We start from the raw sequence: 24,207 nt of genomic DNA, 5'->3' as shown, positions 1-24,207 counted from the left end.
CGCACGAACCAAACGGAGCTATTTGGATATAACTATGGATTATTTGGAACCAAAACAACATTTGTTGTTGAAGTAGAAGTCCTGGGAGTGCATTCTGACGAAGAACAGCAAAGGTAATCCAATTTTTCTAATAGTAATTCTGAGTTTAGTGAGTCCCAAACTTGGTGGGTGTCAAAATAGCTAGCCGTGATGGCCGAGCTATGTACTCAGAATATTGCAAAATGTGCTTTCGCCGAAAAGCTATTTTAAAATCGGACATAGCGATTGCATAAAGGAGTTCTGTATCTATAATTCTTAAAATAATTGTTATGTATTTTGTGAACGTTTATCATTAGTAATTTAGTAAATTCACCGTAAGTTTTCGGTGGGAATGCTAGTTCTGAACATCACATGCTAATGTAAAAAGCTGTTTTTTGATATAAATATGAACTTGATTGAACAAAACATGCATGTATTGTATAACATAATGTCCTATGAGTGTCATCTGATGAAGATCATCAAAGGTTAGTGCTGCATTTAGCTGTGGTTTTGGTTTTTGTGACATATAGGCTTGCTTTGAAAATGGCTGTGTGATTATTTTTGGCAGGGTACTCTCCTGACATAATCTAATGTTTTGCTTTCGCTGTAAAGCCTTTTTGAAATCGGACAATGTGGTTAGATTAACGAGAGTCTTGTCTTTTAAAATGGTGTAAAATAGTCATATGTTTGAGAAATTGAAGTTATAGCATTTTTGAGGTATTTGTATTTCGCGCCACTCGATTCCACTGGCTGTTGACTAGGGTGGGACGCAAGCATCCCACCTTGCCCAGGGAGGTTAAGTGTTTAAAAAAAGGTTGAGGTGAGGAGGAGGATTATTTAAGACAATGTTTGAAGAGGTCTAGTTTCAGAGAGGAGGGGTTAGAGTTGGCTACCAAAGAGGATCCACGCTGGTTCTGCCACTCTAGTCCAACATCTCAACCTCTCCCCCCAGAACGATGCAAGATATGGTTCTGGGGAACATATCAATGACGCATTGCACCTAAAGTAAACTTGTTTGAATAATGATTCAGACTTAGAAACATTAGCATATTTACAAGGTTCTTTCAACAAAGAAAGCAGCCGCTATCAAATAAAATTTAAATTGGCTGTAAAGTCATGAAATAGCCAAATAATGGGATACTTTTCTGTAAATGCCTCCACATATTGTTCTTTGTCATTATGTCCTCTATAGATTGTGTCAGTTGAGTTCATTCTTTCCATGAATGTCTCACCTGAATGGACATGCTCTTGAGCTCAGGGTCCATAAGTATCAAGCGTCTCAAAGTAGCAGTGTTGATCTATGATCAGGTCCCTCTGGTCCATTTAATCTTATTAATTATTATCTAAAAGTGATCCTAAAATCAACACTCTTTCTCTGAGACACTTGATAAATACGGCCCCTGGACTATCAGTATCCAAGTATCCAAGATGTCCAAGGAAAAGTATGTTGTTTGGTATCTGTGCGACCACACAGTCTTCACACAGACGTTGGAATACTTTATGAGAGGGTGCAAAATTGTTTGGACAATTTATTGATTCATAGGCTGCACAGGTCACAGAACAATGCAGGAGATGAATGGGGGCGGGCTCGACCCCTAGAACTGTTCCCTCACCTGTCCCAATCACAGCTCTCCTGACAACAGGCCTTACCTCTTGTTCAGTTTACAGTCCTGGAACGAGCGTGTGAACTGCTTCTTGTGTTCGTACAGCGACCAGCCGTATGGTTGCTGTCATTTGTGAACTACAAAATCATTCAAGGACTTACCCCCCCGTGGGGACCTTGAGATGCTGGACTTCTGAAATCCTTTGTTTTGGACTCTATACACCATGGAGAGTTTCCTGAAGACTGTTGGTTCCAGACAGGATATACGTAAGAGTATCCAGCTCAATCTCACATATCTTTTCCCTCATTTGAATGTGAGCGTGTAACCTGTAGGCTGTTACTTGTATTATTATATCAAGAATAAGTGTTTGTTTGATTTTAGGCCCTCTAATCACCATTCCCTGTTTGTTATTCGGATTCTGTATTACATAATTTTGCAATTGCAATCTATTGTTCATTCATTCTGTATATTTATTGTTTTAGCCTTGTTATTTCTAAATACATCTTATTTGTTTTGTAAAATATATTCTGTCTCCAATAATGCATGCCTTATTTTTAGAACTGAATTGACTTCACAATTATAAATTAACCGTAGTTATTATTATTAACTATTTCACAGTTTCTTGCTGACTTTTAAGTAGTGCCCCATTAATCATTTCATAGTATTACGTGTACACACTCCCTTACTCCAAGGACTACTGTCTGTACCACTATTGAAGTTATGAATTCAACGCCATGCTCTCTTGTCCCCAGAGGGCACAGTGCTTCCTGTTGCTTGGTGGAGCTAATTGCGCCATTGGCATTCCGTAAAGGGCAGCCGGAAGCTGAGGCAGCACCAGACGGAAATTGTTAATGCGAGCCGTTGTAATCATAACGTAACAGGGACACTGAACTCCTGTCGTCTGAGTTTAGGATTATGCCACTTCCATTCAGAATGTATTTCTCTCTTCCATCTCTGCCCTTAATGAATTAGGGTTGTTTAGCAAATATTGCATCTGGTTAGGGTACTTTCCTCTCTCTTAAATACTGATAAATAAGTAGTAACCTTTGACACGTACATTGAGTATACACTGAGTTTACAAAATATTAAGAACACCTCTTTCCATGACAGACTGACCAGGTGGAAGCTATGATCCCTTATTGATGTCACTTGTTAAATCCACTTGAATCAGTGTAGATGAAAAGGAGGAGAAACGTTAAAGAAGGATTTTTAAGCCTTGAGACAATTGAGAAATGGACTGTATGTGTGCCATTCAGAGGGTGAATGGGCAAGACAAAATATTTAAGCGCTTTTGAAAGGGGTATAGTAGTAGGTGCCAGGCACTCCGGTTTGCGTCAAGAACTGCAATGCTCAACAGTTTTGTGTGTATCAAGAATTGTCCACCAATTTCAGTTTAATGCACCAGAATAGACAGAACAAATAATACAAATGTTATTGCTAAACTCAAATATACTAATTGATAAAAAAAATTTTTTAAAGGTATAATCTTTGTAAATGATATCATAAATACAACTGGTGGAGTTATGTCACACATGCAGCTAAGAAAAATATGGAAATGTCAGCTCTACCCCAAATTACAACCAACTAATTGCACCACTACCGCAAAAATGGAAGAGGCAAATGGAAGGGGGAAAAGGTAAGGAACTTGTCTGTCGGCCCTCCGTTAAAGACCAAAATTGGTTAAAGAAAATTGTTATAAATAAAAAAGTATACCAGTTTTATTTAACTTCTATGGGATCGGTGTCCCTCCACCGGGACGGTTGAGCTAACGTGCGCCAATGTGATTACCATGACGTTGTAAGTAACAAGAACATTTCCCAGGACATAGACATTTCTTACATGGGCAGAAAGCTTAAATTCTTGTTAATCTAACTGCACTGTCCAATTTACAGCAGATATTACAGTGAAAAAAAATACCATGCTATTGTTTGAGAGTGCACAACAACAAAACTTTTCACGGCAACTGGTTTGATACATTCAACTCTGAAGGTAATGTACTTACATTCAGCTATCTTTCTCTGATTTGTCACCCTGAGGGTCCCAGAGATAAAATGTAGAATAGTTTGGTTTGAAAAAAATCTATTTTTATATTCAAATGTAGGAACTGGGTTCTAAAGTTTGAAACCCTGCAGGTTCTGCAACAAATGTTTACAGACAGATTATTTAACTTATAATTCACTGTATCACAATTCCAGTGGGTCAGAAGTTTACATGCACTAAGTTGACTGTGCCTTTAAACAGCTTGGAAAATTCCAGAAAATGATGTCATGGCTTTAGAAGCTTCTGATAGGCTAATTGACATCATTTGAGTCAATTGGAGGTGTACCCGTGGATGTATTTCAAGGCCTACCTTCAAACTCAGTGCCTCTGCTTGACATCATGGGAAAATCAAAAGAAATCAGGCAAGACCTCAGAAAACAAATTGGAGACCTCCACAAGTCTGTTTCATCCTTGGGAGCAATTTCCAAACACCTGAAGTTACCATGTTCATCTGTACAAACAATAGTACGCAAGTATAGCCACCATGGGACCACGCAGCCGTCATACCGCTCAGGAAGGAGACATGTTCTGTCTCCTAGAGATTAACGTACTTGTGTGAAAAGTGCAAATCAATCCCAGAACAACAGCAAAGGTCCTTGTGAAGATGCTGGAAGAAACGGGTACAAAAGTATCTATATCCACAGTAAAACGAGTCATATATTGACATTGCCTGAAAGGCCGCTCAGCAAGGAAGAAGACACTACTTCAAAACCTCCATAAAAAAGCCAGACTACGGTTTGCAACTGCACATGGGGACAAAGATTGTACTTTTTGGAGAAATGTCCTCTGGTCTGATGAAACAAAAATAGAACTGTTTGGCCATAATGACCATTGTTATGTTTGGAGGAAAAAGGGGGAGGCTTGCAAGCTGAAGAACACCATCTCAACCGTGAAGCACGGGGGTGGCAGCATCATGTTGTGGGGGTGCTTTGCTGCAGGAGGGATTGGTGCACTTCACAAAATAGATGACATCATGAGGCAAGAAAAGTATGTGGATATATTGAAGCAACATCTCAAGACATCAGTCAGGAAGTTGTCCCGTGTGGTCCCGTGTGGCTCAGTTGGTAGAGCATGGTGTTTGCAACACCAGGGTTGTGGATTCAATTCCCACTGGGTCCAGTATTCACCACTGCATTCACCACTGTAAGTCGCTCTGGATAAGAGCGTCTGCTAAATGACTAAAATGTAAAGCTTGGTCGCAAATGGGTCTTCCAAATGGACAACGACTCCAAGACTACTTCCAAAGTTGTGGCAAAATGGTTTAAGGACAACAAAGTCAAGGTATTGGAGTGGCCATCACAAAGCCCTGACCTCAATCCCATAAAAATGTTTTGGGCAGAACTGAAAAAGTGTGTGTGAGCATGGAGGCCTACAAACCCTGACTCAGTTACACCAGCTCTGTCAGGAGGAATGGGCCAAATTTCACCCAACTTATTGTGGAAGGCTACCTGAAACATTTGACCGAAGTTAAAGAATTTAAAGGCAATGCTACCAAATACTAATTGAGTGTATGTAAACTTCTGACCCACTGGGAATGTGATGAAAGAAATAAAAGCTTAAATAAATGATTATCTCTACTATTATTCTGACATTTCACATTCTTAAAATAAAGTGGTGATCCTAACTGACCTAAGTCTAGGAATTTTTACTAAGATTAAATGTCAGGAATTGTGTAAAACTGAATTTAAATGTATTTGGCTAAGGTGTTTATAAACTTCCGACTTCAACTGTGTGTGTATGTATGTATATATATATATATATATATATATATATATATATATATATATGATGATGATGGTTGCTGATAATAGCCTGATAGTACGCCTATGCAGATTTTCCATAAGAAATTGGCCGTTTCCAGGTACAAAAGTAATTTACAACATTAACAATGACTACACTGTATTTCTGATCAATTTGATGTTATTTTAAATGGACAAAAAAAATTGCTTTTCTTTCGAAAACAAGGACATTTCTAAGTGACCTCAAACTTTTTAACGGTTATGTAAGTGTTGTTGTCCATTAGTTTACTCCAATTAGGGGAGGGGTGGTAGGGTTAGGAGAAAATATATTTCACACACACACAAAATATATGGGGGATTAGAAATGATACAATTACATTGATGGAAGCTAAATCAAATCAAACTTTATTTGCCACATATGCCGAATACAACAAGTGTAGACTTTACCGTGAAATGCTTACTTGCAAGCCCTTAAACAACAGTTCAGTTCAAGAAGAAGAAAATATTTAAAGTAATAATAAAAAGTAACAATAAGAATAACAATAACGAGGCTATATACAGGGGGCACCGGTACCGAGTCAGTGTGCAGGGGTACAGGCTAGTTGAGGTAATCTGTACGTGGGTGGGGGCGAAGTGACTATGCATAGGTAACAAACAAACAGCGAGTAGCTGCATTGTACAAGAGGGGAGGGGTGGTCAAATTGTACATTATCCGGTGCCGATTTTTATGAATTGTTCAGCAGTCTAATGGCTTGGGGGTAGAAGCTGTTGAGGAGCCTTTTGGTCCTAGACTTGACGCTTCGGTAACGCTTGCCGTGCGATAGCAGAGAAAACAGTCTATGACTTGGGTAACTGGAGTCTGACAATTTTATGGGCTTTCCTCCAGATGGTGCAGCTGTAGAACCTTTTGAGGATCTGGGGACCCATGCAAAATATTTTCAGTCTCCTGAGGGGGAAAAGGTTAAATCGTGCCCTCTTCACGACTGTCTTGGTATGTTTGGACCATGATAGTTTGTTGGTGATGTGGACACAAAGGAACTTGAAACTCTCGACCCGCTCCACTACAGCCCCGTCGATGTTAATGGGGGCCTGTTCGGCCTGCCTTTTCCTGTAGTCCACAATCAGCTCCTTTGTCTTGCTCACATTAATTAAGGGAGAGCTGCAATCTATCTGCAATATTACCCCCTAAAAAATAAAAATAAAATGGTCCACCATCCAAAGGGCATCCAGCCACCTATATGGGGGTGTTCCTAATGTTTGGTATATTCCGTGTATTGGTTCTGTAATTGAAATGTATTACAGTATCATGTGGCAAATAAATGTTCCCTTAGATTCATCTACAATTTTCACTGCCTTTATGTACAGTGAGGGAAAAAAGTATTTGATCCCCTGCTGATTTTGTACGTTTGCCCACTGACAAAGAAATGATCAGTCTATAATTTTAATGGAGGTTTATTTGAACAGTGAGAGACAGAATAGCAACAAAAAAATCCAGAAAAACGCATGTCAAAAATGTTATAAAATGATTTGCATTTTAATGAGGGAAATAAGTATTTGACCCCTCTGCAAAACATGACTTAGTACTTGGTGGCAAAACCCTTGTTGGCAATCACAGAGGTCAGACGTTTCTTTTAGTTGGCCACCAGGTTTGCATACATCTCAGGAGGGATTTTGTCCCACTCCTCTTTGCAGATCTTCTCCAAGTCATTAAGGTTTCGAGGCTGACGTTTGGCAACTCAAACCTTCAGCTCCCTCCACAGATTTTCTACGGGATTAAGGTCTGGAGACTGGCTAGGTCACTCCAGGACCTTAATGTGCTTCTTCTAGAGCCACTCCTTTGTTGCCTTGGCCGTGTGTTTTGGGTCATTGACATGCTGGAATACCCATCCACGACCCATTTTCAATGCCCTGGCTGAGGGAAGGAGGTTCTCACCCAAGATTTGACGGTACATGGCCCCGTTCATCGTCCCTTTGATGCGGTGAAGTTGTCCTGTCCCCTTAGCAGAAACCCCCCCCCCCAAAGCATAATGTTTCCACCTCCATGTTTGACGGTGGGGATGGTTTTCTTGGGGTCATAGGCAGCATTCCTCCTCCTCCAAACACGGCGAGTTGAGTTGATGCCAAAGAGCTCCATTTTAGTCTCATCTGACCACAACACTTTCACCCAGTTGTCCTCTGAATCATTCAGATGTCTCCCAGTGCTTTCTTGAGCAGGGGGACCTTGCGGGCGCTGCAGGATTTCAGTCCTTCACGGCGTAGTGTGTTACCAATTGTTTTCTTGGTGACTATGGTCCCAGCTGCCTTGAGATCATTGACAAGAGCCTCCCGTGTAGTTCTGGGCTGATTCCTCACCATTCTCATGATCATTGCAACTCCACGAGGTGAGATCTTGCATGGAGCCCCAGGCCGAGGGAGATTGACAGTTCTTTTGTGTTTCTTCCATTTGCGAATAATCGCACCAACTGTTGTTACCTTCTCACCAAGCTGCTTGGCGATGGTCTTGTAGCCCAGTACAGCCTTGTGTAGGTCTACAATCTTGTCCCTGACATCCTTGGAGAGCTCTTTGGTCTTGGCCATGGTGGAGAGTTTGGAATCTGATTGGTTGATTGCTTCTGTGGACAGGTGTCTTTTATACAGGTAACAAGCTGAGATTAGGAGCACTCCCTTTAAGAGTGTGCTCCTAATCTCAGCTCGTTACCTGTATAAAAGACACCTGGGAGCCAGAAATCTTTCTGATTCAGAGGGGGTCAAATACTTATTTCCCTCATTAAAATGCTAATCATTTTATAACATTTTTGACATGCGTTTTTCTGGATTTTTGTTGTTGTTATTCTGTCTCTCACTGCTCAAATAAACCTACCATTAAAATTATAGACTGATCATTTCTTTGTCAGTGGGCAAACGTACAAAATCAGCAGGGGATCAAATACTTTTTTCCCTCACTGTAAGTACTAAGACTAAGCACTGTGCAGCCTGTATTGAGAATAGAGTTGGGTGATGTCCAATGACAATATTATAGCCTAGATGTGGTTGGGACACAATAATCCAGGTTTTCTAAGGTACAGCCCAATCCTCCTCAAGTACCTCTCTACCAGTTAGGGCTTACTTTACCTGGTGAGAAAATATTTTGCTGCATAAAGGGAGTTCATTACATTTAGTGCCTTCAGAAAGTATTCACATCCCTTGACCTTTTCTACAGTTGTGTTATGTTACAAGGTGGGATTAAAATGGATTTAATTGTAATTTTTTTGTCGTCAATCTACACAAAATAAATAAAAATAAATAAAACACTAATATACATATATTGATTACAAAAGTATCCACACCCCTGAATCAACACATGTCAGAATCACCTTCGACAGCATTTACAGCTGTGAGTCTTTCTGGGTAAGTCTCTAAGAGCTTTGCACACCTGGATTGTACAATATCTGCACATTATTCTTAGAATTCTTTAAGCTCTGTCATGTTGTGTCACGTTCGTCATAGGAAGGAGACCAAAGCACAGCGTGGGTATCGTTCCACATAATTTATTTGAATGTGAAACTATGCAAGACATACAATAAACCATAAACAAAACAACAAACCGTGACGAAGAGGTGCTACATGCACTAACTGAAAATAATCTCCCACAAACAAAGGTGGGAAAAACAACTACTTAAATATGATCCCCAATTAGAGACAACGATGACCAGCTGCCTCTAATTGAGGATCATCCAAAAACCCCAACATAGAAAAACAGAAACTAGAACCAAACAACAGAAAAATAAAACTAGAATAAACCCCCCAGTCACTCCCTGACCTACTCTACCATAGAAAATAAGAGCTCTCTATGGTCAGGATGTGACATGTTGGTTGCTGACATTTTCAAGTCTTGCCATAGATCTTCAAGCTGATTTAAGTCAAAACTGTAACTAGGCAACTCAGGAACATTCAATGTCATCTTGGTGTATATTTGGCCTTGTGTTTTAGGTTATTTTCCCGGTGAAAGATGAACTTGTCTCCCAGTGTCTGTTGGAAAGCAGACAACCAGGTTTTCCTCTAGATTTTTGCCTGTGCTTAGCTCTATTCCATTTCTATCTATGCTAAAAACCTAGTCCTTGCCAATGACAAGCATACCTATAACATGATGCAGCCACCACCATGCTTGAAAATTTGAGTGTTGTGTTGGATTTTCTTTGTCACATTTTTTAAAGTTTTACTTTAGTGCCTTATTGCAAACAGGGTTGATGTTTTGCAATATTTTTTTATCCTGTACAGGCTTCCTTTTCAATCTGTAATTTATGTTAGTATTGTTGAGTAATTATAATGTTTTTGATCCATCCTCAATTTTCTTCGATCACAACCATTAAACTCTAATTGTATTAAAGACACAATTTACCTTTTTGTGAAATCCCTGAGCGGATTCTTTCCTGTTTGGCAACTGAGTTAGGAAGCACGCCTGTATCTTTGTACTGACTGGGTGTATTGATACACAATTCAAAGTGTAATTAATAACTTCACATTGCTCAAAGGAATAGTCAATGTCTGCTTTTCATTTGTTTACCCATCTACCAATAGGTGCCCTTCTTTGCGAGGCATTGGAAAACCTCCCTGGTCTTTGTGGTTGAATTGGTGTTTGAAATTCTGTGCTTGACTTTGACAAGCCACATAATGTGGAATTAAGTTTTTCGAAATGTTTACAAATTCATTAAAGGTAATCCATTTTAAATTCAGGCTGTAACACAACAAAATGTGGAAAAGGTCAATGGGTGAGAATGTAGTGGACATTAATATTTATCATGTATGATATTATAAATGATCTGGAAAATTAAGAACTTTGAAAGTTTCTTCAAGTGCAGTCGCAAAAAACCATGAAGCGCTATGATGAAACTGGCTCTCATGAGGACCGCCACAGGAAAGGAAGACCCAGAGTTACCTCTGCTGCAGAGGATAAGTTCATTAGAGTTAACTGCACCTCAGATTGCAGCCCAAATAAATGCTTCACAGAGTTCAAGTAACAGACACATCTCAACATCAACTGTTCAGAGGAGATTGCGTGAATCGTGCCTTCATGGTCGAATGAATGCCACTAATAAATGATACCAATAATAAAAAGAAGTCTTGCTTGGGCCAATAAACACAAGCAATGGACATTAGACCAGTGGAAATCTGTCCTTTGGTTTGAGTCCAAATTTGAGATTTCTGGTACCAACCACTGTCTCTTTGTGAGATGCAGAGTAGGTGAACGGATGATCTCTGCATGTGTAGTTCCCACCATGAATCATGGAGAAGGAGGTGTGATGGTGTGGGAGTGCTTTGCTGGTGACACTGTCTGTGATTTATTTAGAATTCAAGGCACACTTAACCAGCATGGCTACCACAGCATTCTGCAGCGATATACCATCCCATCTGGTGTGCGCTTAGTGGGACTATCATTTATTTTTCAAAAGGACAATGACCCAACACACCTCCAGGCTGTGTAAGGGATATTTGACCAAGAAGAGTGATGGAGTGCTGCATCAGATGACCTGGCCTCCACAATCACCCCACCTCAACCGAATTGAGATGGTTTGGGGTGAGTTGTACCGCAGAGTGAAGGAAAAGCGGCCAACAAGTGCTCAGCATATCTGGGAACTCCTTCAAGACTGTTGGAAAAGCATTCCAGGTGAAGCTGGTTGAGAGAATGCCAAGAGCGTGCAATGTTTTCATCAAGGCAAAGGGTGGCTACTTTGAAAAATCTAAAATATATTTTGATTTGTGTAACACTTTTTTGGTTACTGTGATATTTCATAGTTTTGATGTCTTCACTATTATTATACAATGCAGAAAATAGTAAAAATAAAGAAAAACACTTGAATGAGTAGGTGTGTCCAAACTTTTGACTGGTACTGTAAACTGTAATTTCTCCAAACAGCCCATCTGACCGCTCGGAGGCGTCCGCATGTTCCTAAAGCACACCGTTGCCTCATTTTGTATCACATTCCAATGATAAAACTGGGGGATGACAGTTGAATGACAGTTCTTTGAAAATCCTTACTGTTGACCAATGACCGACGAAGGGGCGCAGACGTCGGCTCTGAACTTAGCTTGCCTCAAGAAAAAATTATGTGTACACGAACAGTCGCAAAAAACCCTTGCCGAAGATCAAAACAAACATCTTAAAATGACCTCATAGTATATGCCCGAACTGTTTTGGATGGGAAGCAAGTGTATGCCTTATGCCCTTCCTTTACTGGCTGAACTGTGAGTCGTGTAGTCGACAAGACATAGCAATATAGCACTTCTAGTTAGGATACTATGGCGACAAAGACCAAAACATTTTATTATTCCAGAGTTATTTTTAGCAAAAATACTATTGATGTGAAATGACTCATGTTCTCTGTTTCTTTTATTCTTTCTCGGGAGAGAGAGGGTGTAACGGGACAAAGAAACTGTTAGGTATCTGAGGGTCCGCATTAGATCACAGTCTAAAAGCAGATTTGGCATTTCCTTGTCTGAACTATAGTTCTATATTAATGTTGTGTTCATGTTTTCAACATGGCAGGCAATTGCTGTGCTTTGTACCTTCTAGCAGGTGCCACATTAAGGTTCTACTTCCTTTCACAGTCACTTATGAGACACTATTACCTTGTTTTGCCATATTTTTCATAGTCCAGCTGTTCTCCTGCCTCTGTGGTCCCGGTGTTCTTTCCTCTCTGATGTGCGTCATTCGGAAGAGTGTGCCGTCAGCGCCGACCACTCCTAAGCTTCTGCCGTCATTGATTTGCAGCATCTGTAATCATAGTGGACAGGCTCGCATTCAGGCCTCACACATGGGCTGGCTCTAAACTAAAGGGAACGATTTATGTTCTGGACATGTCATTGATGGCCATAGATGACAGTTGATTGGGGTGAACAATTTGTCATCTAACTCACACCATATTCATTATTTTATAAAAATGTATTTTCCATATCCTTTTGATCATGTACTGTAGTGTATAGCGTACCCTAGCATTTATTGTTGTTTGTCCCTCTTGACTCACAGCAGCAACATTTTACCCTCAAAATAGTCCAAATTAAGATAAATAAATACAACATTTGTAGAGTTCTTAGTCACGCAATTTACATCTCTGTGTTTGGTGCAGTGTTTCCTCAAATAAAAAGATTTGCATGAAAGCTAGTTGTGCACTGCAGACAGTATCGAATCTTCAGCGCTCAAGACGGATTTCTGAGAACATGTCTACAACTTGTCTACAAGCTGTCAAACTATCGTAAATCAAATCAAATTTTATTGGTCACATATGCGTGTTTAGCAGATGTTATTGCGGGTGTAGCAAAATGCTTGTGTTTCTCGCTCCAACAGTGCAATTCACAACAATACACGCAATACACACAAACCTACAAGTAAAATAATGGAATTAAGAAATATATAAATATTAGGATGAGCAATGTCGGAGTGGCATAGTCTAAAATACAGTAAAATAGAATACAGTATATACATATGAGATGAGTAAAGCAAAAATATGTAAACATTATTAAAGTGACTAGTGTTCCATTATTAAAGTGGCCAGTGATTCCAAGTCTATGTATATAGGGCAGCAGCCTCTAAGGTGCAGGGTTACATAACCGGGTGGAATCGCGTAGTGATGGCTATTTAACAGTCTGATGGCCTTGAGAGAGAGAAGCTGTTTTTCAGTCTCTCGGTCCCAGGTTCGATGCACCTGTACTGACCTCGCCTTCTGGATGATAGCGGGGTGAACAGACAATGGCTCGGGTGGTTGTTGTCCTTGATGATATTTTTGACCTTCCTGTGGCATCGGGTGCTGTAGCTGTCCTGGAGGGCAAGTAGTTTGCCCCCGATGATGCATTGGGCAGACCGCACCACCCACGTTAGCTAAATCAGCTTATTGTTTTTACAACTTTCTCACTACCTATTACCAGGGTGTGCATCTGTCTGGCAGTCTTTCATAACAAATCATGTTACAAAACAGGTCGCGGTGGAACACGAAATGGGTTTTGAATTTTGGAATATTGACAAGTGGCACTTGGGATGTGTAACGGCTGTCGTTAGAGGAAGGGGACCAAAGCGCAGCGTGGTAAGTGTTCATAATGATTTAATGCTGAGAACACTCGAACAAAGAAACAAACCGAAAACCAACAGTTCTGTCAGGTCACATATAACAAAACAGAAAACAACTACCCACAAACATAGCTGGGAAAAGGCTGCCTAAGTATGATTCCTAATCAGAGACAACGATAGACAACTGCCTCTGATTAGGAACCATACTCGGCCCAAAACAAAGAAATACAAACATAGAATGCCCACCCCACACCCTGACCTAACAAAATAGAGAAATAAACCTTCTCTCTCAGGTCAGTGCATGACAGGAGGCAAGTGTGCATCATCTCAATTCTGATTTTGGCTAATATCGACGCAACATTGGCCGTTTACAACCAGATACATTGTTTTTTGGTTTAACTGCTCTTTAATCTTAATTTGTATCCCTATTACCTGGCACCATGATGACAGCTATCCTTCCTGGTATGCATGATTGCACAAAATTTGCACATTTCAATATCATTGCACCTGTTGACTTATTCCCATCACAACGCTCAGTGCTGTGATGACGCACTCAGGTGACACAGAGCTGGTAACTCTAGTTGGAGAGATTGGGGATGAATCAGGACTTCCTTTATGTCAATACTGAAGTAAATTTGTTTATCTTTTAAAAGGATAGATAGGAGAGGAAAGATAAATGCTGGAATAGCAGTGGGCCAGATTCAAACCCATGTTGCAGCGGTTCATTTCTTCCCACCTAAAGGCCATTTTCGTTGTTTCGTCTTGTTTTCGTCTCCTGACAAAAAGTCTATACTACGAATCTAGCTAGATTTACTCAAGCTTTTCTGTAATTAGCTAGTGACATCTTTCTTACGCATACCATTGCTTCCCCCCACTCCTATCGATAAAATAGTATTAAGTCATACGAAAGTTTTACTGCATGTGAAGTTTCAAATGCATCCTGTTACATTACTACATTTCATGTGTTATATGTATTTGAATATTACTATTTTTAACACACAAAATTAACAAAATATTTATTCAGTTTTCTTCCTCAAACATGGTCCGGAGTTTTAAGGAATGATGACTCTTTCTTTGCGGGAGGGAGGGAATCTAATTTGATTGGTCCTCGACTCACGGCTCAAACTGTCACGCCTCTGCCATTTCGCCAGGCTCCTACGCCTCTGCCGGTTCGCCAGGCTCCTACGCCTCTGCCGGTTCGTCGGGCTTCTACGCCCCAGCCGGCTGGTCCAGCGCCCATGTTCGGCCGGCCCGTCAGGCTAGTCCAGGTGGGATGCCGTGTGGCGCCCCTAGAGGGCGGGTACTGTCACGACTGCTCCCTTTCTCCCTCCCTGGCACTCAAGGGCGCCGGGAGGCAATGTTTCCTGTCTCTTTCTCCTAGCCATGTTTTGTCTAGTCACATTGAATCTCCTCTGTGGTCCTGTGTGGCTCAGTTGGTAGGGCATGGTACTTGAAAGGATGTTGGGTTTGATTTCCGCTGGATAAAAGTGTCTGCTAAAAGGCATAGATTATTTTTATTATATTATATTCTCTTCCCCTCACCCATGCCTCTACCAGATAACCTCTTATGCACCTATCGATCCATGAGACACCTGCATGAAAATATATGGTAAGACAGGTTTGTCTCTGTGTTGACATCAATCCTGTCTGGTAATATCATGCATATGCCTTTTGAGAAACCTGGTGACTATCTCTTGTTTGAGATGCAATCGACAGCAGCAATGGCTGCAGACATGGCTGCTATTTTATTGAATTTCAGCTTCTTATTAAATCCTAGATTTTCGGTTTACTTCCACCCTTCCATCTCTGGAGACCCTGTGTGTCGACACCTTCTGATTCAGCCTCACTTTCTCCCTGCTCCTATCATCTCTCACACACTGTCAGGATCAGTAGGCTTTATTTGTCTATCATTCATTCAATCTCTCTCTCTCTCTCTCCCCCTCGCTCTCTATGCATCCTCGACCCTCCCTCTCTCGATCTGGTCATTGACGTCTGTTTTTGTTCAGTCTGTTAATGTGCTGTCATTCAGACAGACGCAGTGCTCAATAACTGCAATCAGCCCACGCAGGGTTTTTCTCTGTGTGTGTGTGTGTGTGTGGGAATGGAATCGGGTCTCTGCGAAATCGGGGAGGCTAGCTCTGTGTTTTTTTTTCTCCCAATGACGTCAATGAAATGTTAATGGAGGCGGAAGCTGCAGAGAATATAGGAGAAAATTAACACCTACGGGAATCTCTTAAGCACCAGCTTACTGTGCAGGCTATTAAAGTGAAGAGTTGAGTGCCAGGACCCCTCCAAAGGTAACTTTCTTTTTGAAATTCTAATCTCCTGGAGGCTCATCCGGAAACCTGCACCTTTGTGACACCCTGACTATGTAAGGCTTCCTCACCTACTGGGTGTCTGCTCTTCTGCAGTCTGCACAGTTACACACTCTCTCTCTCTCTCTCTCGCTCTCTCTCTCTGCAGTCTCCACAGGCACATGAATTGGTTCTCTCTTCCTTTGTCTCTTAAAAGCATTCCCTTGCTTCCTTGTCGACATAGTCCACATGCAAAGCCAGTCAATATAATGCATGCCATTCAGACAAAAATAGTCAATTTCAATGACAACAGATATGATTACTTACTTTAATAAATGTTTTATCACTGATATGCACGAGCAGAACGTGGCACTTATCTGGTAAAGCAACTGGTTTATGCAGGTCCTGCAACTGGATGCTCTCCATCAACGAATATTCATATAGATGGGTGAGGTGTTTACCAACAAAACCTGATGTGTGCGCAACTACGAGGCAAAAACAGACAGGGTTGGCTTACAATAAAAGGATTATTGACATGTAAGCTATATTTCATCTGCAATTGTTTATTGACAACATGAATACATTTGCCCAATAGGCACTCAAATACACAGTATGAGTCAAACCACAACAAGAGATGGTATCAAGAACAAGATACATCTAGTTGAAACAAGCCATCTACGATTCACCACACAGCAGCTACTTGTCATTGTTGCAAGGTATCTGACCGTTGTCATGGAATATTCTAATCAAGTGAGAGAGACTGTCATTTCTTCAAACAATCATCTTTATTCAATATCAATTAATTATTGCAATAATGAGGCTGGTCGAACCCACACCCTTGAGTGTTGGACCGAGTAACCTAACCTTTACACAAATGCAGAGTACTATATATAGCTGACACTAACAATGCTCATTCATGGTTGGTTCAACCCCTCCCATGCAGACCAAGGAGCATCATAAGCCACTCTGGGTTCATCCTGTCGTTATCTGCATGTGGGTTGTTGTCTTAACCCCACCCTGGATTAGTCTCCCAGATACAAGGATGATTTTGAGACAATTAGGGATTGTTCTACTCCTAAGCTATCCCTAGTAAAACACATTCTTGACTATGTAATGCAGTCTTCAACTCATTTGTCAGCTCAAGCCATCTCTGGTGACCATACGCCCAGATTAGCTGCAGGGAACTAAAGTGGAGACCATAAAAACAGACACTAGCAGGACAGAAATGTCATCCTATTCGTTAAGTATTAATAGCTAACTATTAATATCAAACAAATCAGGTAAACACCACATTTTTTTCTCACACCGTTCAGAAGACAACAACACACAGCCTTTTACCTCCGAGTTGAATGCACATTATTTCCATGACGTTGTCAACCCACCCATCTATTCTTCCATTGTTTGACATATCCCCGACTTGGTAGCAAACTGACGTCACCATGGAAAACTTTGCTCTGTACTGTAGAATGCCACTGTTAATGAACGTGTATGGACCCTATTATAGCTCCTTACTAAGAATCAGTTTAATAGACCTATTGAAGTCAGAAAACTTGACAGAGCCTTTCAGATTGCAGGTGAATTATGTCCGTCAGACTTACAGTACCAGTTAAAAGTTTGGACACACCTACTCATTCAACGGTTTTTCTTTATTTTCACTATTTTCTACAATGTAGAATAATAGTGAAGACATCAAGACTATGAAATAACATATGGAATCATGTAGTAACCAAACAAGTGTTAAACAAATCAAAATATATATAAAGACCCTTGAATGAGTAGTTATTTTGACTGGTACTGTATATCGACCTGTGTAGAACAATAGGCTCTATAGTATAGTATGTATTGAGTGAACTAGAGGGAACTATAGTTTTTAAACATCTCATGAATGGTGAATTGCTTCACTATCATACATGAATAAACTTTCACATCATGTAAAATCTCTCCCTCCATTCTGCAAAATACTTTAATCGAGGGAGGAAGCGGTATTTCTAGTTCACATAATAAAAAGATCACAAAGTCCCAGTCAACTGAAGCACCACCCATTTGGAAACTGGTTTTTGGCGACCCAAAAAATTCTAATAAAATCATCAAATGAAATGTATTTCTATAGCCCTTCTTAGATCAGCTGATATCTCAAAGTGCTGTACAGAAACCCAGCCTAAAACCCTAAACAGCAAGCAATGCAGGTGTAGAAGAAAAAAAAACTCCTTAGAAAGGCCAACACCTAGGAAGAAACCTAGAGAGGAACTAGGCTATGAGGGGTGGCCAGTCCTCTTCTGGCTGTGCCGGGTGGAGATTATAACAGAACATGGCCAAGATGTTCAAATGTTCATAAATGACCAGCATGGTCAAATAATAATAATCACAGTAGTTGGCGAGGGTGCAACAGGTCAGCACCTCAGGAGTAAATGTCAGTTAGCTTTTCATAGTCGATCATTGACAGCATCTCTACCGCTCCTGCTGTCTCTAGAGAGTTGAAAACAGCAGGTCTGGGACAGGTAGCACGTCCGGTGAACAGGTCAGGGTTCCATAGCCGCAGGCAGAACAGTTGAAACTGGAGCAGCAGCACGGCCAGGTGGACTGGGGACAGCAAGGAGTCATCATGCCAGGTAGTCCTGAGGCATGGTCCTAGTGCTCAGGGCCTCCGAGTGAGTGAGTGAGTGAGTGAGTGAGTGAGTGAGTGAGATTGATAGAATTAGAGAGAGCATACTTAAATTCACACAGGACACCGGATAAGAGGAGAAATACTCCAGATATAACAGATTGACACATAAACTACTGCAGCATAAATACTGGAGGCTGAGACAGGAGGGGTCAGGAAACACTGTGGCCCCATCCGATGATACCCCCGGACAGGGCCAAACAGGCAGGATATAACCCCACCCACTTTGCCAAAGCACAGCCCCCACACCACTAGAGGGATATCTTCATCCACCAACTTACCATCCTGAGACAAGGCCGAGTATTGCCCACAAAGATCTCCGCCACGGCACAACCCAAGGGGGGCGTCAACCCAGACAGGAAGACCACGATTGAAGTCTAATGTTCTAATGTTCATTTCCCTCTCCACATTTTGTTAGGTTACAGCCTTATTCATCAATCTACACACGCAAGGGAAAAGATCATTGCCTGCCACCAAAAGCTTTGATGGTCTCTGTGAGAGTGAAAAACTCTCCAGAAGTGTGGGCAGAGGGGATTAACAATTCCAACCCCTGGCTGTTAAGGAGTGCAAAAAGACAACACGTGCAGAAGGACAACAGTGCAGTAGTCAAGGACAATGTGTATGGTGTTCATTGCAGGACATCCTCAGCGTCATACCTCACCTCTTCTTGAGTCAATCCTCACTCTTTGTTGAGTCAATCATCACCCTTTGAGTCAATTCCCAGCACTTTTTGATTAAATTCTTACCTATTCTTGAGTCAATGCTCCTCACCCCTTTTTGAGTCAATCATCATTCTTTAGATGGATTACCAATGGGACAATACATTTGATGTATTGATCATCAGCCAATCAATTGACCAGTGCCCCCTTCAATTTAAGATGCTACTTTCTCTATCCTGTATGCATAGAACTAGGGAGCAATTCAGGTCAATGAAATTGCTAATGCACCCATTAGGGCAGAGCGTTACCATTGTGTTTGAAAGAGCAGACGGTGAGTGTCTGTTCTTCCGTGTCTGGAATATTAACCAGGTACACCAGCACCAAGGACAGGTTTTTATGCAGCCAAGTCATGTTAACCCAGTGTAATATCTTTCATAAGGGAAATGTATGTATTCACTGTCTGTGGAGGGGCTTTTAATTATGTTGGTTATTAAATGAAACAGTTGATGCATCCCAAATGGCACCCTATTCACTAAATAGTGCACTACTTTTGAACAGAGCCCTATTTTGGTCGCCTATGGGCTCTGGCCAAAAGTAGTGTACTATATAGGACATAGGTTGCCATGTGGGAGGCCGATAGTGGAAGCCACTTCACCCATCAGTCTTTAAATGAGAGAGCCCTCATAGGGCACATTAGGACTTACCATGGCTCTGTATATGTAACTATTGCTTGTACCAATGTTTCCAAAAATGATGCAAAGTTTTAACCTTTTGTTTGTTATATATGCAATCTCTTATAACTGTTTCATAACTTTCCACCTGGTGCAAACCCTTCACAAGTCTAGGCTCTTGCTATGCATATATGCTCTGCATCCTGAAGTTCTCTTGTAGCCCATTGCTGCCTTCCTGGCTAGGTCTCCCTTGCAAACGAAACTGTGTGTCTCAAGGTTCTTCTCCTGGTTAAATAAAGGTTAAACAAATCAAATAAAAAAAATGTGAAATTCTAAAATATTAATATTCAACACTGTTCAGCATGACATGTAAGAATATAGTTTATCTTAATCATCTCTGAAGATTGATTTGGGCTCCAGTGAAATCTATAGCTCATCAATCTGAGCTAATGCTAATGTACCCCATTTTTTAAGAAAAATACTGACAGTAGCATGAGGAATTACTAGATGTGCTTGCTGAAAGCAAAGCACAATTTTAGAAGTTGTTCATACTTTTCATTATTGTTCCACAGCCACCTGTAGCGCCAAAACCGTGAAAGCTATCAACACAAAAATTAACATCCAGATTGCTTGAAAAACTATTTCATGATACCACTCATACCTTTCACACTACAGCCATATTTACATAAATCCTAATGCATTTCAATGGCCATAGACTTCAGTTGGAAACATTCTTGCCGTAACTAGTATTCCACCGTTTAAGCTACAAACGCTATTCAAACATTAAAACCTGCAGACCGGTCTGGAATAGGTTGCCTGCATGGGTCTATCTATAAATAAATGGGCCGATGTGTGACAGGCTCAACATTTCAAAATGGTTTTATATACATTTAAATATGATTTTCTTCCAGCTTCACATGCGTAGTTACAGGATTAAGAGTCTAGGTAGACACAATGAGAACATAACTCCTAGCAACTACGAAACATCTACATGTCATTCAAAATGTCACATGGACACCGCATGTTTCCTTATCATGCCTGGTAGCCAGGTCTGTGTGTGCTTTAGTTCACTTCTCTATCATTTATAGCCATGCTAAACCTTCCAGAAGAATGAAAAACATAAACAGCTTTTCTATATATACTGCTCAAAAAAATAAAGGGAACACTTAAACAACACATCCTAGATATGAAAGAAATAATCTTATTAAATACTTTTTTCTTTACATAGTTGAATGTGCTGACAACAAAATCACACAAAAATAATCAATGGAAATCCAATTTATCAACCCATGGAGGTCTGGATTTGGAGTCACACTCAAAATGAAAGTGGAAAACCACACTACAGGCTGATCCAACTTTGATGTAATGTCCTTAAAACAAGTCAAAATGAGGCTCAGTAGTGTGTGTGGCCTCCACGTGCCTGTATGACCTCCCTACAACGCCTGGGCATGCTCCTGATGAGGTGGCGGATGGTCTCCTGAGGGATCTCCTCCCAGACCTGGACTAAAGCATCCGCCAACTCCTGGACAGTCTGTGGTGCAACGTGGCGTTGGTGGATGGAGCGAGACATGATGTCCCAGATGTGCTCAATTGGATTCAGGTCTGGGGAACGGGCAGGCCAGTCCATAGCATCAATGCCTTCCTCTTGCAGGAACTGCTGACACACTCCAGCCACATGAGGTCTAGCATTGTCTTGCATTAGGAGGAACCCAGGGCCAACCGCACCAGCATATGGTCTCACAAGGGGTCTGAGGATCTCATCTCGGTACCTAATGGCAGTCAGGTAGCCTCTGGCGAGCACATGGAGGGCTGTGCGGCCCCCCAAAGAAATGCCACCCCACACCATAACTGACCCACCGCCAAACCGGTCATGCTGGAGGATGTTGCAGGCAGCAGAACATTCTCCACGGCGTCTCCAGACTCTGTCACGTCTGTCACGTGCTCAGTGTGAACCTGCTTTCATCTGTGAAGAGCACAGGGCGCCAGTGGCGAATTTGCCAATCTTGGTGTTCTCTGGCAAATGCCAAACGTCCTGCACGGTGTTGGGCTGTAAGCACAACCCCCACCTGTGGACGTTGGGCCCTCATACAACCCTCATGGAGTCTGTTTCTGATCGTTTGAGCAGACACATGCACATTTGTGGCCTGCTGGAGGTCATTTTGCAGGGCTCTGGCAGTGCTTCTCCTGCTCCTCCTTGCACAAAGGCGGAGGTAGCGGTCCTGCTGCTGGGTTGTTGCCCTCCTACGGCCTCCTCCACGTCTCCTGATGTACTGGCCTGTCTCCTGGTAGCGCCTCCATGCTCTGGACACTACGCTGACAGATTCAGCAAACCTTCTTGCCACAGCTCGCATTGATGTGCCATCCTGGATGAGCTGCACTACCTGAGCCACTTGTGTGGGTTGTAGACTCCGTCTCATGCTACCACTAGAGTGAAAGCACCGCCAGCATTCAAAAGTGACCAAAACATCAGCCAGGAAGCATAGGAACTGAGAAGTGGTCTGTGGTCCCCACCTGCAGAACCACTCCTTTATTGGGGGTGTCTTGCTAATTGCCTGTAATTTCCACCTGTTGTCTATTCCATTTGCACAACAGCATGTGAAATGTATTGTCAATCAGTGTTGCTACCTAAGTGGACAGTTTGATTTCACAGAAGTGTGATTGACTTGGAGTTACATTGTGTTGTTTAAGTGTTCCCTTTATTTTTTTGAGCAGTGTATTTTTTTAATAGTTGATATAATAATTTAATACAATAATATAATACAATGGGTTCTGTCAACAAAATAATTGACCATAACAATAACCAATAACGACATCATTATAATCACTATACCCTTCAAGCAGTGAATGTGTGTGTGTGTGTGTGTGTGTGTGTGTGTGTGTGTGTGTGTGTGTGTGTGTGTGTGTGTGTGTGTGTGTGTGTGAACTAGACATCACATTCTTGCTCCCTCTGTCCTTGTTTCCTCCACTCCTTGCCTCTTCTTGAAAGTGCATTGGAGCCCGAGGGGAGGAACGTTCCCTCCTCCCCCCCTAATGTGCTTTGAGGGGGAGGTGAGGAATGGTGGAAACAAGGGGAGAATCAGAATTGCATTTCCTTCATTCCTTACATTCTCGGTCCTCGCCTCCTTCTCAAAACTCATTGGATAAGAAGGTGAGAGGGGAGGGACTTCTGACCTTCTCAGCCAATCGGTTTTGAGAAGGAAACGAGGGGAGGATGCAACAAATTAAGAAAATGCAATTGAGATTTTCCCAAGGACAGAGGAAGCAAGTATTTGACCACTTTTATTTTTATTTTGACAGTGCCAGACTGACTGACTGAGCTACCATAGTAGTCATGGCCTGTCCACAAACAACCCCTAGCCCCTACTGCTCAGAGTCTAGACATTTGTGGAGATCGGAGAGGAATTGATGGGTGGTGACATTGTGAGACCTCCACCTTACCCTCTGATAGACTTGGTTGAATGTTGGTGGTATTTCCCAATTCTCTCAGATCTCCACAAGTATCTAGGGGTAGGGGCTAGGGTTTGTTTCTGGACAGCAAGACACTTGAGGCATTGGTTAGATGTTTATTCATTCCTTTGCTATACACACACAGATTTGTACAGGTGTAAGCTGGACACAACCACGGCGCCCTAGCAGGCTGATCACACAAGTCTGGGTAGCTGGAGACCTGCTGTAAACAGTGAAAGGATATATTTACATGTCTACTATTCACACACTTGCTTCATTCCAGCTAGTTAACCTGTTGGGTCTAGGGGGCAGCATTTGCACGTCTGGATAAAAAAAATGTACCCGATTTAATCTGGTTACTAATCCTACCCAGTAACTAGAATATGCATATACTTATTATATATGGATAGAAAACACTCTAAAGTTTCCAAAACTGTTTGAATGGTGTCTGTGAGTATAACAGAACTCATTTGGCAGGCAAAACCCTGAGACATTTTCTGACAGGAAGTGGATACCTGATGTGTTGTATTGACTTTAAACCTATCCCATTGAAAAACACAGGGGTTTAGGAATATTTTGGCACTTCCTATTGCTTCCACTAGATGTCACCAGCCTTTACAAAGTGTTTTGAGTCTTCTGGAGGGAGATCTGACCGAACAAGAGCCATGGAACGATGATGTCCCACTAGACACCTGGCGCGCGAGTTCATGTTGGGTACCCTCGTTCCAATACGTTATAAAAGAGTATGCATTCGTCCACCTTGAATATTATTCATGTTCTGGTTAAAAAAGGCCCTAATGATTTATGCTATACAACGTTTGACATGTTTGAACGAACGGAAATATATTTTTTCCCCTCGTTCATGACGAGAAGTCCGGCTGGCTTACATCATGTGCTAACGAGACGGAGATTTTTGGACATAAATGATGAGCTTTTTTGAACAAAACTACATTCGTTATGGACCTGTGATACCTGGAAGTGACATCTGATGAAGAGAATCAAAGGTAATGGATTATTTACATAGTATTTTCGATT

At 41.5% G+C, this 24,207-nt stretch overlaps 1 long non-coding RNA gene across 1 annotated transcript in view; it reads left to right on the top strand.

Annotated features, from left to right (window-relative positions):
* The window catches only part of LOC123726740 (uncharacterized), a 46,993-nt gene extending 26,171 nt beyond the window's left edge, over nt 1–20,822 (top strand). Inside the window, exon 3 of the long non-coding RNA XR_006758863.1 lies at nt 18,814–20,822. This is a non-coding gene — a long non-coding RNA (uncharacterized lncRNA). The remainder of the gene's footprint in view (nt 1–18,813) is intronic.
* The last annotated feature ends 3,385 nt before the right edge of the window (nt 20,823–24,207 follow it).

The sequence above is a fragment of the Salmo salar genome, chromosome ssa14 (assembly GCF_905237065.1).
Source record: "Salmo salar chromosome ssa14, Ssal_v3.1, whole genome shotgun sequence".
NCBI classification, from domain to species: Eukaryota; Metazoa; Chordata; class Actinopteri; order Salmoniformes; family Salmonidae; genus Salmo; species Salmo salar.
This window is presented reverse-complemented; position numbering and strand designations above follow the sequence as displayed.